Source organism: Ursus arctos, unplaced genomic scaffold, assembly GCF_023065955.2.
Source record: "Ursus arctos isolate Adak ecotype North America unplaced genomic scaffold, UrsArc2.0 scaffold_13, whole genome shotgun sequence".
In the NCBI taxonomy this organism is placed as follows: domain Eukaryota; kingdom Metazoa; phylum Chordata; class Mammalia; order Carnivora; family Ursidae; genus Ursus; species Ursus arctos.
In genome coordinates, this window is record NW_026622797.1 from 63,307,926 (window position 1) to 63,321,746 (window position 13,821).

Below are 13,821 nucleotides of genomic sequence, written 5' to 3' on the forward strand. Positions count from 1 at the left end.
GTAAATATGCTCACTTTATGATAATTCATAAGCTTCCATTTTTTTGTGTGTACTTTTCTGTATGTGTGTTGCATTTTTACAATAACATGGGTTATAAAATGCAACAGGATCTAGATCATTCTGTGAGGGCGCCCACTCTATGTCCATCTGGGCCATTTACCAAGGGAGTTGCAGCCCAGAGATCTGGCAGTGGTTACCCAGAAGGTCAAACTTTTAATCACACTGTAGCTTTTGTTTGTTTATAAGACTAAATGAATAAATGAAACTTATACCCTAGGGTGTGTATCAGAGATCAAAGCTAAGGAAGACAAATTCAGTCACTGAGACAAATACAACATTAGAGAAACTGACGATGGAAGGAAGCAGAAAGTGAGAGTTAATGTTGAAAGTAACCCCACATGTATTTTTACTAACCACTGATCAACCACGCTCTTTGAGAATTGGCCAGCCTAGCTTAGAGACACAGAGTGAAAAATAACAAACAATAAACCAAATGCTCTATCATATGGACTCTATTAAATATTTGACCATGGATTTTCATAAGTCATATAAAAACATAGTCTTGTTCGATTACTGTCAATTACTTTTAAGGTCCCCCAAAGAAATATATGTGCAGAGTTCAAGTCCAAATCTATACACTTTTCCTACTATTACACTTTGCCACCAAAGTCCTGGAGCTGGACAGGTGAGGCACTCTTTTGTCTAGGTTAAAGACAAACTTAAAGAACCTATTTCCGCTTTTTCCTAGTCTATATCTATTCTAATACTTCAATGGTAAGAGGAAGTTAGTCCAAAAACCATATCCACACGTGTAAAAACACAAGTACACTCCCTAAGAATTAGTGAAATCTTGGTCTTTCTAGGCCTAGTCATCTTCCAAGTAAGCAGTTAGTCTATCTTCACAAGTGGAGGTGGTAGAAACCTTCCAAGAAATGGATCTCCAGGAATAAAGAACATGCATCTAGGATTGTGGCCCTGGCTCTTGTATTAGCATTTGTCTCTGGGAGCAGAGTAGAAGATGAGCAGAAAAAACGAAATACGATATTGCATACCCCTGAAGTCAGGTGGTTGAGCTGCTATGCTTTGCCCTTGATTGGGTTTAATAAAATGGTTATAATAATGGTTGTTGTTTATTGAGCTTCTATGCAACATGTCAGACAATGTTTACACATTATTTATATGCTATCTCAGTTATATATGATAAAAATTTGATGAAGAAAGTATTATTGTATTTTATAAATGACAAAAGTAAGGGTCAAAGTGGCAAAGTACATTGCATGAGGTCATGCCTGATGATGAGGGGAGCCAAGATTTTGATCAAGAACACATTTTTTCTTGTTAAATTATCCTGATTTAGGCTCCTCCCACACTAAAGCCTCAAAATAAGAATACCTGAATACAGTGTGGGATCACCATTTATTAAAATACAAAGCAAAATAAAAACAAAACAAAGAAAGGAAAGATATTTATAAGTGCAAGACAATTGAAAGGATAACTACATTCTTCTATTAAACAAGATCATAGAAGATCTTTATTTTAGAAATATGAAGATTGAATGAGAGATGGGTTAGGTTTATAAAATTTTGAGGGATATTGATATTATTTACCTGGACTTACATATAGAGTCACAGGATGCTCTGAAGATTTGTTTCTTAGGAATCATGAAAGAGGCTATTTAAAAATAAATCAAGTGAAAGATTCTTTATACAGTCGATAGGAGGGTTACGGATTTGTACACCACCAAATATTATATAGAATAAAGGGTTAAATTAAATTCCTAGTCAAAAGACAGAAAGAAGACATTAAAAGTATCTTTGTGCTACCATCCTAGCTTTGCCATTACATTACCTGGCCAAAAGTACCAAGAAATTGAATCATGGAAAGGATGTACCATCGGTCTGATCAGTATGCCAAGTCTTCTATACTAAGATATCTATTATCTGATTGTCAGTGCCTAATTTATTTGGATTTTCTCTTTTCAATCTTTTACCTCACTCATTATACGAAAAATGTATAATTTCTACTACAAAGGTAGAGACTAACCATTTAATGCTGCATTCCAAATTACTATGATGAATAAAAGTGTTTAATAATTGTAATAACTTTGTAACTCCTTGACAATCTTACAGATAATTATTATTTTAGACTATAAATACTACCTCCAAAAAGGCAAACTGTCATCTACTTTGAATCATGTAATTGTCAGTCTTCTGTTCAAAATTCTAAACCATAGCAACAGAAATTTACTTACCATTTTAAGGAATGCAGGTGAGAAACTAGGGAATAATTAGCTAAGAAACCAATAGGCAGAAATTTAAGAATGTTTAAACATTTAAAATGAATTCATTATTTAGTTTGCTTATATTTATTTAGAGGGTATATATTTATATATGTACACATATGTATTATGCATGTATGTGTATATAATCCATATATAAAATATGCATTCTATATGTACATAAACACATGATATAATGCATATAGCTATTTATTTCACTTATATGCATTATTCCATACACACACATACATAGACATATGTGTATACATATATTCTATATTCCATATATGTGTGTGTATGTATACACATAAAGATGGAGTGGAAATCTGTAGCTATTGCCTTTAAAATTGTTAGGAAAGGTGAAGTGTTTCCTCTAAACATCTTGTTTTAGAGAGCTAAATCACATTATGTGAAAGACAAATCAATATGCCTGTTTCCAGGGGGAAAAATTGGAGATTTGATTTATTTTAGATCTATACTCAAAAGTTCAGCAGCACCTCAATATCACTTAGATCCATAAGATTTTTCACAATAAACTTTATATAGTGACAACTGCTAATAGAAATATTCTTTACGTATTATTAGCATTTTGTTATTATTTATGAAGGACTCTAAATGCAAATCCAAGTAAAGTATAAAAATTGAACTCAAGGAAAAATAATATGACCTATTCTAAATTTGAACTTATATTATGATATTGTGATAATTCAGGGAAACTATTTTTTCAAGAAATTTTCTAATAATTTTGTCTTTTTTGTAGCAACACTTTTGTGAAAGGTTGAAGTTCAGTTGTTTGATCTAGAGCTTGTCGCAAGTGAACATGGGTATTTGGTAATGTACTTCAAGGGACAATTATGAAAGAGTCAGGAAGACATGTAAGTTCTTTAGATACTATGTAGGCACAGCCCCATTAATATAATCTGCTCTGCTAAAATGCAAACAACGATCAAACACATTAAATTATTTGTTACTTTTATATACAGAAAACCCATGATTTGACTGAATTCTAGGGTTGTGATTTTGTTGACAAACACTCAGATTTTATATTAAAGGGGAAGTTTTGCTGAGACCCTAAGTAATATATAGGAGCTACAAGGGATATAAAGGTCTACATTTCCAAAGTGAGTTCTGAGAACCATTTGTCTAGTTTATAAATCTCTCGCCTGAATCCCAGCTGTAAAATTTAAAAAGTGAACAATGAACTGAGTGAATATTCCAATGCTGACCTACAAAGAAGTTGTCACTGCATTGGATTTGACCTGGACTCCAGAGTTTCTCAGAGCAAAGAATGTGTGTATGCTTCTCATGGAATACATGTGGGAGATGCAGGAAAGAGGGTTAGCATTTAGATTCTGTTCAAGAAAGTTGCTCGGTATTGGTGTAAAGGACTGGAAGTGGACAGCTGGATTCCTAGGAAGATGTGGAAGGCATAAAGCCAGATGTGAGAATCTTAATCCAGTAAAAAGATTTTAGTCATCAAAAAAGACTGGTGATTATGAATAGAGCAGAGCGGCTGTCACTTGAATTTAGATCTTTGAAATGAAAATGGTTGTAAGAAAAAAAAATGGAAAGCACATTTTGTAAAAGTTTGGATCACAAGCTGCACTGCTTTGGGATCCTCTAGTGAAATGTGACATTAAGGGGAAAAAACCTTTCTTCTCTTCCTTACTACACTCCCTTTGATAGAGTTGTCGCACTGTTTTGGGACCATGAGGGCGTGGCAGCAGGGACAAGTGAAAGATGGAATCAGGGGCACAAGACACAGATGGGTTTACCTGGAGGAGTAGTGAAAGCATCCTTGTGCCCAGTGAAGAAGTTCCAGCTGTTTGGTGAAGAAGTTGAACTTTCTGGCAGTGCATCAGGGAGTTCCAAGTGCTTGTGAATGCCCTTGAGAGCAGAAAGCTGCAGGCCTAATCCAGGCAGTGTGGAAGACCATAAAAAACAAAACAGTAGAAACTATCATGTCCGCAGAATAGGAGTGGGCTCAGGAAGGAAAAAAAGCATTTAAATCTAAAGCAATGGTAAAACCGTTCCCGGTGTAGATGACTAGATTAGTGACCTATTGCACTATGGAACAACACGCACAAACATCGCTTCTTAGAAAACGACTTCAGGAGAGAAGACCATCCCCAGCAAAAGTGAGCTTAGTCATAATCACATGTAGACATCAGAGGACTTCAAAATTCTTGAAATCTTGGCAGGCAATGTGTTGTGTGATGGAGTGAGCAGTGGACACTGAGTTCCTACATTTGCAGGTAGCGGCACAATCCAAGAAGTTTTAAGTTATCTTAATGTCAGTAATTTACACCCACAGACAGGTAGGAACTAGGGAAAATCAACATTTCAACGTTGAAACAATCAAAAACATAATTTCTTAAAGTTTTCCATCAATTTCATTGATTAAAAAGGGCAACTGATCTTTCTAGTAAAATCTTAAAGTAGGCCAACATTCTTTTGCATTGGGAAAATTGCATGAAGATTAAGATGATAGTACTTGTTTTTAAACATATTTTAAGAACTGGGTAACATTGAATGGGTATTCCACAGTATACACATACTCTTAATTGTTAGATATTCAAATCATTTCCAAATGTTAACATTGTGAGTAATGCTTCACTAAACATATATTTACCTAATGCTTTTCCACCCTGACCCAGGATAATTTCCTTATACTAGAACCCAGGAAATGGAATTATGTAAGTCACTTAACAAATATTGCAAAATTATTTTTAAGATTTTTGTACAAATTGCACTTCCACCACCAAAGAAAATAAACATTTTTCTCCTCTTTTATCAACCTGAAGTGTTCTTTAATATTTACTAAATTGAAAGGGATAATAAATGTTTCCCTGATGGCTTAATTCGCGTTTCTTTACTTACTGATAAGTATTATGATTTTTCAAGTTAATTTTTCTTAGCTATAATGACTATTTTTTTCATCATTTACATTTTAAGGTTTTTGATTTGATTATAAATTTGAATGATTTATGTTTTAACTATTTATTTTCACACCAAATAATTTTCATATATGCCAATTTTATCACATATTAAATACCCAAATGCTTTCTATTGCAATGTGTTTAAATTTAGCGATCTTCTCTTTGTGTTTTTTCTCCATTATATCTGAACTTAGAACATCTGCTTCCTGCTACCTGTACCCAGATTTAATAAATTTTCATTTTTATTTTCTCCTGGTTTTATATATGTGTAAATATTCAATATACTTGAAATTTGTTTTGAGGTAAGGTGTGAAATAATGGGTGTATTGATTTTTCTTTACAATTTGCAAAGCAGTTATTTGGTTGTGATTTATTGAATAATATATTCCTTCTCCTCTGAACTGTTAGTGGGTCTCTATACATTTATTTTTAACAGTTAACACTCATCGAATTGGATAAGATTATAATCCAATATATTTGTCGATTATCTACTACCTATGAAATATTATAAATAGTGAAGGATATATCTTATTCTATCACTGAGCACAAACATAGACTCTGTTTGCCCCAAAGTTTTCTTCTATTCATTTCTTCATCTTTATTTGAAGCCCATATCTGTGGAACAGTACGAGAGCCAATATATAGTTCCATATTTTCTGATATACCAACCATTATGTATTACATGATTTCCATAATCCTTTCTAATTCTAACAAAACTCAATATCAAACACGAAAGAATGTGCTCTTAATTTACCTTATCAGCAAAACAATGTCATTTATCATTTTGTGCCACAGAGTATGGATAATTAGGTGACTTCTATATGATTAAGTAAAAAGACATTATAATTTGGGATCAAATTTGGATTAAATTCTGGCTTGAAAATTTATTAGGCTTTAGGAAATTATTTAAACCCTCCAATTTTAAATTTTGCTTTGTATCTATGAATAATAATGCTGCATTTTTTTAATGAAAAATAACTGCTTAACACTCATCATGGCATATAGTAGGCTCGAAGTTATATGTTTTACGGTGTGTGGTAATGGAATTCATTTTTAATATTTTCACACCATACTTTAATCACCTAGCAACTATACGTAATAAAAAATTCAAAACTCAGACTAGCATTTTCTTGACAGGAGAGGTTAGATGGGTTTATCAGCTGTGATAGACCATTCTAATTCTGGCTGGGCAAAGCCAAGGAGTAGAAATGATCTTATGTCTCTTATATCTCATCCCAGTAAGAGGACTACATAAAAGTAGTCAAGAAAAGTTGCTTGGACACAAACCTCAAAGGAAAGTTTGAGTGGAAAGCTCGACTAGGTTCAAGGCAGCTTTCCATTTCATTATAATAAATAATAAACCCTTAAGTTCTCAAGTTCAAATGGAAGCACCCTGCAGTTCCTGTTAAATTCTCTTGTAAATTTTCATTAAGATTAGCATTTCCCAATACACAAAGTACTGATGCATGCACATAATACCAAAAACTCACAAAGTGGGGGGGGGGGGCAGCAATTTCCAACCAAATTGAGGATCTATCATTTATGAAGAAAATTACAGTGCAACTAAACAATAAAACAAGAATAAGAATTTTGAATAAATTCCAAAACCCCTGAAATGTAGAACTTATCCTGTGTCAATGAGTCAGACTCTGGTCTAGATAGGAATATAATAACAAGTAACATCAGAGACAAGAGTAGAAATGGAAACACACTGTAATAAACAGTTTTAGGACAATTTTAAAACCTATAACAAATACCAAATAATTAAATATAGATTCATTGATTTCATATAAAATTTAAAACAATAATCAGATTGAAATAGAAATGAATATTTATAAAATATTTAGGTAATGAGGACACTCAAGCTTAAAACCTATCGAATATATCACATTGAAAATGTTTTACAGCTAGGACTATGTAGTGATAAGTTAAAACTAAAGTGGAAGAATTTTCATAGCAAATAGATCAGAAGAACGTTACTAGAGTCAGTGCCCTCTTTCATTTATTCAAACTAATAACAACCATTTATTGAGTGTCCGAATGTGTGAGTTGGCCTAGATAGAGTGTTGATATAATGAACATAGAGTGTTGGAAAAAATGTATTCCTGTACTCGTGGATCTTGGTTTTTGAGACACAGGTTAATAAATATTACACATGGAGTTATGTAACATAAATTTTGATGAGTGCTACTACACAGAAGCACAAAAAATATTTTAAGAATACACAACAGGAAAGATTTTAGTGAACAAGTGACATGTTTCAGGTAAGCCCTAGAGAATATTAACAAGGTGAAAGGAGCAAAGGGAGACGTTCTAGGCAGAAGGAGCAGACTACGAGATGTCCAGAGAGTATAAGGGAGTTTCAAATATCTGAATTAGTGGAAGACCAGAGTGAGAAAGAGGAGGCTGAACAGATATAAGAACCGGATCACATGGGCCTGTATGTTAAGGAATTTACTAAGAGCAAGCCAACATCATTGAAGTGTTTTAAGCAGAGAAGTAGCAAGACCATATTTTAATTTTGAAAAACTCATTCTGACTCGTGTGTGAAAATGATATTGGCAGGGGCAAGAGTGACTATGCCAAGGCAAGAGCAGAGCAGAGGGAGAAGCAGTGTGAAGGATGGCTCCCAAGTGTCTGTCATAAGCAACGGAGTGAAGGGGTGGTGTCACTTATGTGATGGGGAATATCAGCCGGGGATTAGGGCTAAAAGATAGATGATGCATTTATTTTTTTAAATGTCCAGTTTGAGATGCAGGAAAATAGCAAATGTATGTGAAATGAAAAATAATACAAGTGCTAATTATATACTAGGATTTCAACTTAGTAAAAAAAAAAACAAAAACAACAAAAAACAAAAACAACAACCAAAAAACCATGCAAGGATAAAAAGTTGTAAGAAATCACACCGAAGTAGAAATGTCCCAGTTTCAAACTGTGAGATTTGGAACAATTGTTACACATGAAAAACTTTCATTTTAAATTTAAAAGATATTTTACAAAGAGTGATTTATTTTTAATCTTAAAACCCTTCATATTTAGTGCTTTAAAATGTTTTCAGGGGCGCCTGAGTGGCAGAGCGGTTAAGCCTTTGCTTCGGCTCAGGGCGTGATCCCGGCGTTCTGGGATCGAGCCCCACGTCAGGCTCCTCCGCTAGGAGCCTGCTTCTTCCTCTCCCACTCCCCCTGCTTGTGTTTGCTCTCTCGCTGGCTGTCTCTCTCTGTCAAATAAATAAATAAAATCTTTTAAAAAAAAATTTTAAAAAATAAAATGTCTTCATACGTATTAGGCCTTCTACCTAATGTAAAGACAAGTCAGAGCCTTCTTTCTGTATCGGCTCCTGAGACAAATATGCAATGCTGATACTGTTGTGTGCATTGGGTAGGAGGTACTGGGTCACTACAATGAACCAAATTTCATGGAGATTAGTTAGCTTCTTTCTGAGTCATTATTCAACATCTCTTTAGCAGTTGCCCACATTAATCATGTCAGACGCAACTGAACATCTATGCCATGATATTTAAAATAATAAACTGCACAATGTTAAATAAATTCCTAGTCTATTTTAAGGCTCATGAAATCATTCACTGCCTTTCTCAGTGGGCTTGGTAAAAATTCGTGAATGCTGTGTGCTTAATTCTATTTGAACTGCTATTATACTTTCTTAATGTTCCATTGTTTTTTTAAGGCTAGGTTCATTTATGCTTTTTATTTTTAAACAGAGCAGTTCACCAACAAAGATCTTATCATAAACCAAGCTTTGTTTTTTTTTTTCCCTAAGAGAAATTTTTTTAATAACTCAACTGGGCTTGCAGTTTTGAGTTATGGGCCCTTCACTCTTGTGATAAAAAGCAAAACATTCAGACTTATCCAGTGAAGCATATTAACGGTATATTCAACTTGACGTTATGACCAATACGGCCCTCAGGAGTTGGCCTGTAAATTCAGGAGTTGTCAAAGAGTTAAAGGCTTTGTTTCTTACAAGCTAGAGTAGCTGCATCTTTATCCTCTTACTGGTGGTGTTTCAAATGCAATCCCTGAACATACATTTATTGCATATATATATAGTTTAAAGACAAAGTGCTCAATAGTATCCTAGTTCCTGTTTTCAGGGATCTCATATACTAATTGTAAAAATAAGGCATACAGAATGTCTGTAATAGATGACTCGATGTGTTGTGCATGCTATGGAAAATAGTGTGGGAAGTTTAAGAAGGCATTTGTTACCAAATTTTCATATGGCTTCATACAAAAAAAATAAAACAATACAGTTTAATACATTTTTTTTTTTAATTTAAAAACACGAAACACAAGAGTCCAGGATCCTGGAAGAATTAATCAGGAATTGCCTGAACAAAACCCTTGAAGGAAGCTTTGCTACTATATTAAGCCTAGAAATCTGGGTCTTTCATGTCTTTGCTCCCTGTTGTTCCCCCACTTCAGTGCACCTGGGTAAATGTGAAAGGCAGTGGGACTCAGCACTGATTGCCACAGTTCGGGTCCTTAAGTTAACTCACAAGTCACCAGGAGAAGGAGCATCAGCATTTTCCCAGTCTTGATTCCCTGAAATTTCTTTCTTGACATCTTACTTGTCAAGAAACAGAGCATGAGATTTATTGAATATGTGACTGCATTGACTTGCCCAGATTCACTAGGATGAAACCAAGTTCCATTGTATCCAAAAGCACATTAAATTTTGCACATTAAATTCAATCCTCTAAGCATTACTCAGATTTTCTTCTTTTTATCTTATGCTTTGATCATCTCACAAAGTCAGATTCTTTCTCCCTCCTACCCTCGGAGTAGAGCTAGCTGGACCAGATGTAACTTAGCATCTAGTTTCTGGTTACTTCATTTGCGTGTGATGTTTGTCATTATAGGGTGGGTAGTCCATTCTCAGGGCCTTTGTATATTATCAGATTCTACTTGGTTAAACTGCTATTGTGTTCTTGCCTCCCCTTAGATAATTTGGTTACAAAAATGTAAATATTAATAGTTTACTCCCTTGCTACTATTTGTATTTGGTCAATAGTTTAACTGCCAAATACGGTATCATTAATTTTAAGCATCTTACCTTACTTTGTTCTATTTCTAACATCATAGAATCCCCTTTCACCATAAATAAATTTTCCCCATTTAATTTCCATTGTTAATAGAGCCCAGTCAATATTCCCTTACTTTTATATTTCTTAAATTTTTGTCTCCCCATAAAAAGAGCCCTACATTTTATCTTGCCCTTTTAGCAATTCTTTTTTTTTTTAATCAAGTATAAGTTGACACACAATGTTATGTAAGAGTCAGGTGTACAACATAGTGATTCCACAACTTTAGACATTATGCTATGCTCATCACAAGTGTAGTTACCATCTGTCACCATATAAGGGTAGAATGTTATTAAAAAACATTGACTGTATTCCCTGTGCTTTACTTTTTATCCCTGCGATTTATTCATCTCCATAACTGGAAGCCTGTATCTCCCTCTCCCCTTCACCCATGTGCCCATCCCCCCACCATCTTTCCCATTTGTATAGGTACGCATGTATATATCATCTTCTTTATCCACTCATCTATCCATGGACACTTGGCTTGCTTCCACAACTTCCACACCTAATAAAAAGAATGCTGCAATAAGCACACTGCTGTGTATATCTTTTCAAATTAGTGTTTTCATTTTCTTTGGGTAAATAGCAATGGTAGGATTACTGGATCATATGATATTTCTGTTTTTATTTATTTAGGGGTCTCCATACTGTTTTCCACAATGGTTGCAACAATTCCCACCAACAGTGCATGAAAGTTCCCTTTTTTCAGATCCTCACCAGCACTTGTTATTTCTTGTCTTTTTGATTCTAGCCATTCTGACAAGTGTAAGTTGCCCTGATGATCAGTGATGTTGAGCATGTTTTCCTGTGTCTGTTGGCCATCTGTGTGCCTCCTTTGGAAAAAAGTCTGTTCATTTTTGTGGGTCCTCTGCCCATTTTTAAATGGATTATTTGTTGGGTTTTTTGTTTTTTTGTTTGTTTTTTGGTGTTGAGCTGTATAAGCTCTTCATATATTTTGGATATTAGCCCCTTTTTGGATATATCATTTGCTGATATCTTCTCCCATTCATAGGTTGCTTTTTTGTTTTGTCAATGGTTTCCTTTGCTTGCAGGAGCTTTTTATTTGATGTAGTTCCAACAGTTCATTTTTGCTTTTGTTTCCCTTGCTTGAGAAGACATATCTAGAAAGATTGCTAGAGCCAATGTCAGAGAAATCCCTGCCTTGTTTTCTTCCAGGAGTTTTGTGGTTTCAGGTCTCACATTTAGCTCTTTTTTTTTTTTTTAAGATTTTATTTATTTATTTGACAGAGAGACAGCCAGTGAGAGAGGCAACACAGGCAGGAGGAGTGGGCGAGGAAGAAGCAGGCTCCCAGCGGAGGAGCCTGGTGTGGGGCTCGATCCCAGGACTCTGGGATCACGCCCTGAGCTGAAGGCAGACGCTTAACGACTGAGCCACCCAGGCACCCCACACATTTAGCTCTTTTAACCATTTAAAATAATTTTTGTGTATGGTGTAAGAAAGCAGTCCGGTTTTCTTCTTTTGCATGTAGCTGTCCACTTTTCCCAGCACCATGTATTGAAGAGAATGTCTTTTCCCTATTACATATTCTTGCCTCTTTGTCATAGATTAATTGACAATATAAGTGTAGGTTTATTTCTGGACTCTCTATTCTATAGCATTGATTTATGTGTCTCTTTTTTGTGCCAGTACCATAGTGTTTTGATTATTACGAGTTTGTAGCATATCTTGAAATCTGGGATTATATCTACAGCTTCGTTCTTCTTTATCAAGATAACTTTGGCTATTTGGAGTCTTTTGTGGTTCCATACCTATTTTAGTATTATTTGTTCCAGTTCTGTGAAAATGTTGTTGGTCTTTTGATAGGGATTGCATTAACTATGTAGATTGTTTTGGAGAGTATGGCCATTTAAACAGTATTGATTATTCTAATCCATGAGCATGGAATATCTTTTCATTTGTTTATATCATTTTCAATTTCTTTGATCAGTGTTTTATAGTTTTCAGAGTACAAGTCTCTCACGTCCTCGGTTAAGTTTATTTCTAGGCATTTTATTCTCTTTGGTGTCCTTTTTTACTATTGTTTTCTTACATATTTTGCCTCCCAATAAAATTCTTAAAAAAATATACCTACCAATTACTAAATTCCATAAAACAACAAAGGTATTATTACTATTTTTTCTTCTTCTGAGGTTATCATTCAGTCAATTGTGAATCTGGAAGCATAGCTTTCACCTGTTCTTTGTCCCATTGTGTGAGAGTGATCATATTTTTCCACCACTTCTTCATTTTATAGTTTATTGACACTTGTATCTATAATTTTATACTTTTCCTATATTATGCACTAACAAACTAGCTGGTTATCAACTTGCTGTATACACTGCTATTTCCATCAAGGGCCATTCTACTTTTCCTAACGATGCTCAAGGGAGGAACCTGTCCATCTCAAGGAAGCCTTTCTGGACACTCCACTAGATAAGAACATCCACATTGTACATTACATGTATGCACATCATGACCCTTTCTATCAGAATCACTATTCCAAGTATGAGGACCCAGCTATAATCTGATATTTCTGATAATTGCATCAAAACCAAGTTGCATCTTGACCATATCCACTCTAAGCCCCTATATCTATATAACATTGAACTATATGTGACAACCTGACATATGAGTTATATTTCTTTTTATTCTAGACACAATTTCCCAAAATAGGCTAGTTGTGTAACTGAAAAATAAGTTGCAAAAGTAATTCACCACATGGAACTACGAGCAGTTTGGTAGCGCAGTTAAAGAAAACATGGCAAATGCCAAGCACACTACTTACCATCTTCACTGGTACTCTTACTTCAAAGCTAGCAAGAGCTGAAAGTTTTATAAACTGAAGATGTCTTCTTTGTTTGTATTACCATTACCATCATGAAAATTAGCAATATACATTTCCTAAGTGATCCAATAAGAAGAAAATATTTCACTAAATCCATACTGTTGATTCACTAAATCCATACTGGGAGAAGAGACTATTCAGTTACTTATATCAAAACTGAGCACAGAATCACGATGCATTCTACAAACATCCTTCTTACTGGAATGCAGTGGGTTTATCTGTTAACTAAGAGCATGATGGACAGTAAAGGAAGTAGTATTTATACTAATATAAAGTATACAAAGTTCTGTCTAGACTTCTGCAAAATATAATCCCAGTAAAATGGACAAAGAGCAAAGAAAGATAACTTCTGAAAGTTAAGCTATTAAATACGCAGCAGAATTAGAAGTCACCTGATAAAATGTGCATGTACCCACTCACACACACAGAAATATATCATCACTGGCTGGATTCCCTTGAAAGAAGTCTAGGCATATTTTAGCTTGTAAAATGTATTAGTGAGTGCTCATGGACCAACGCAAAAGGAAGGGGGGGGGGAAGAGTAGACAGAGGGAAGTGGATGTTGTGATGCCCCGCCTGGATTCCCCCTTCAGAATCAGGAGTTAATTCCCACAGCTGCTTAGAGTACTGGCTGCCAACAGTTTAGACTGCTTTCC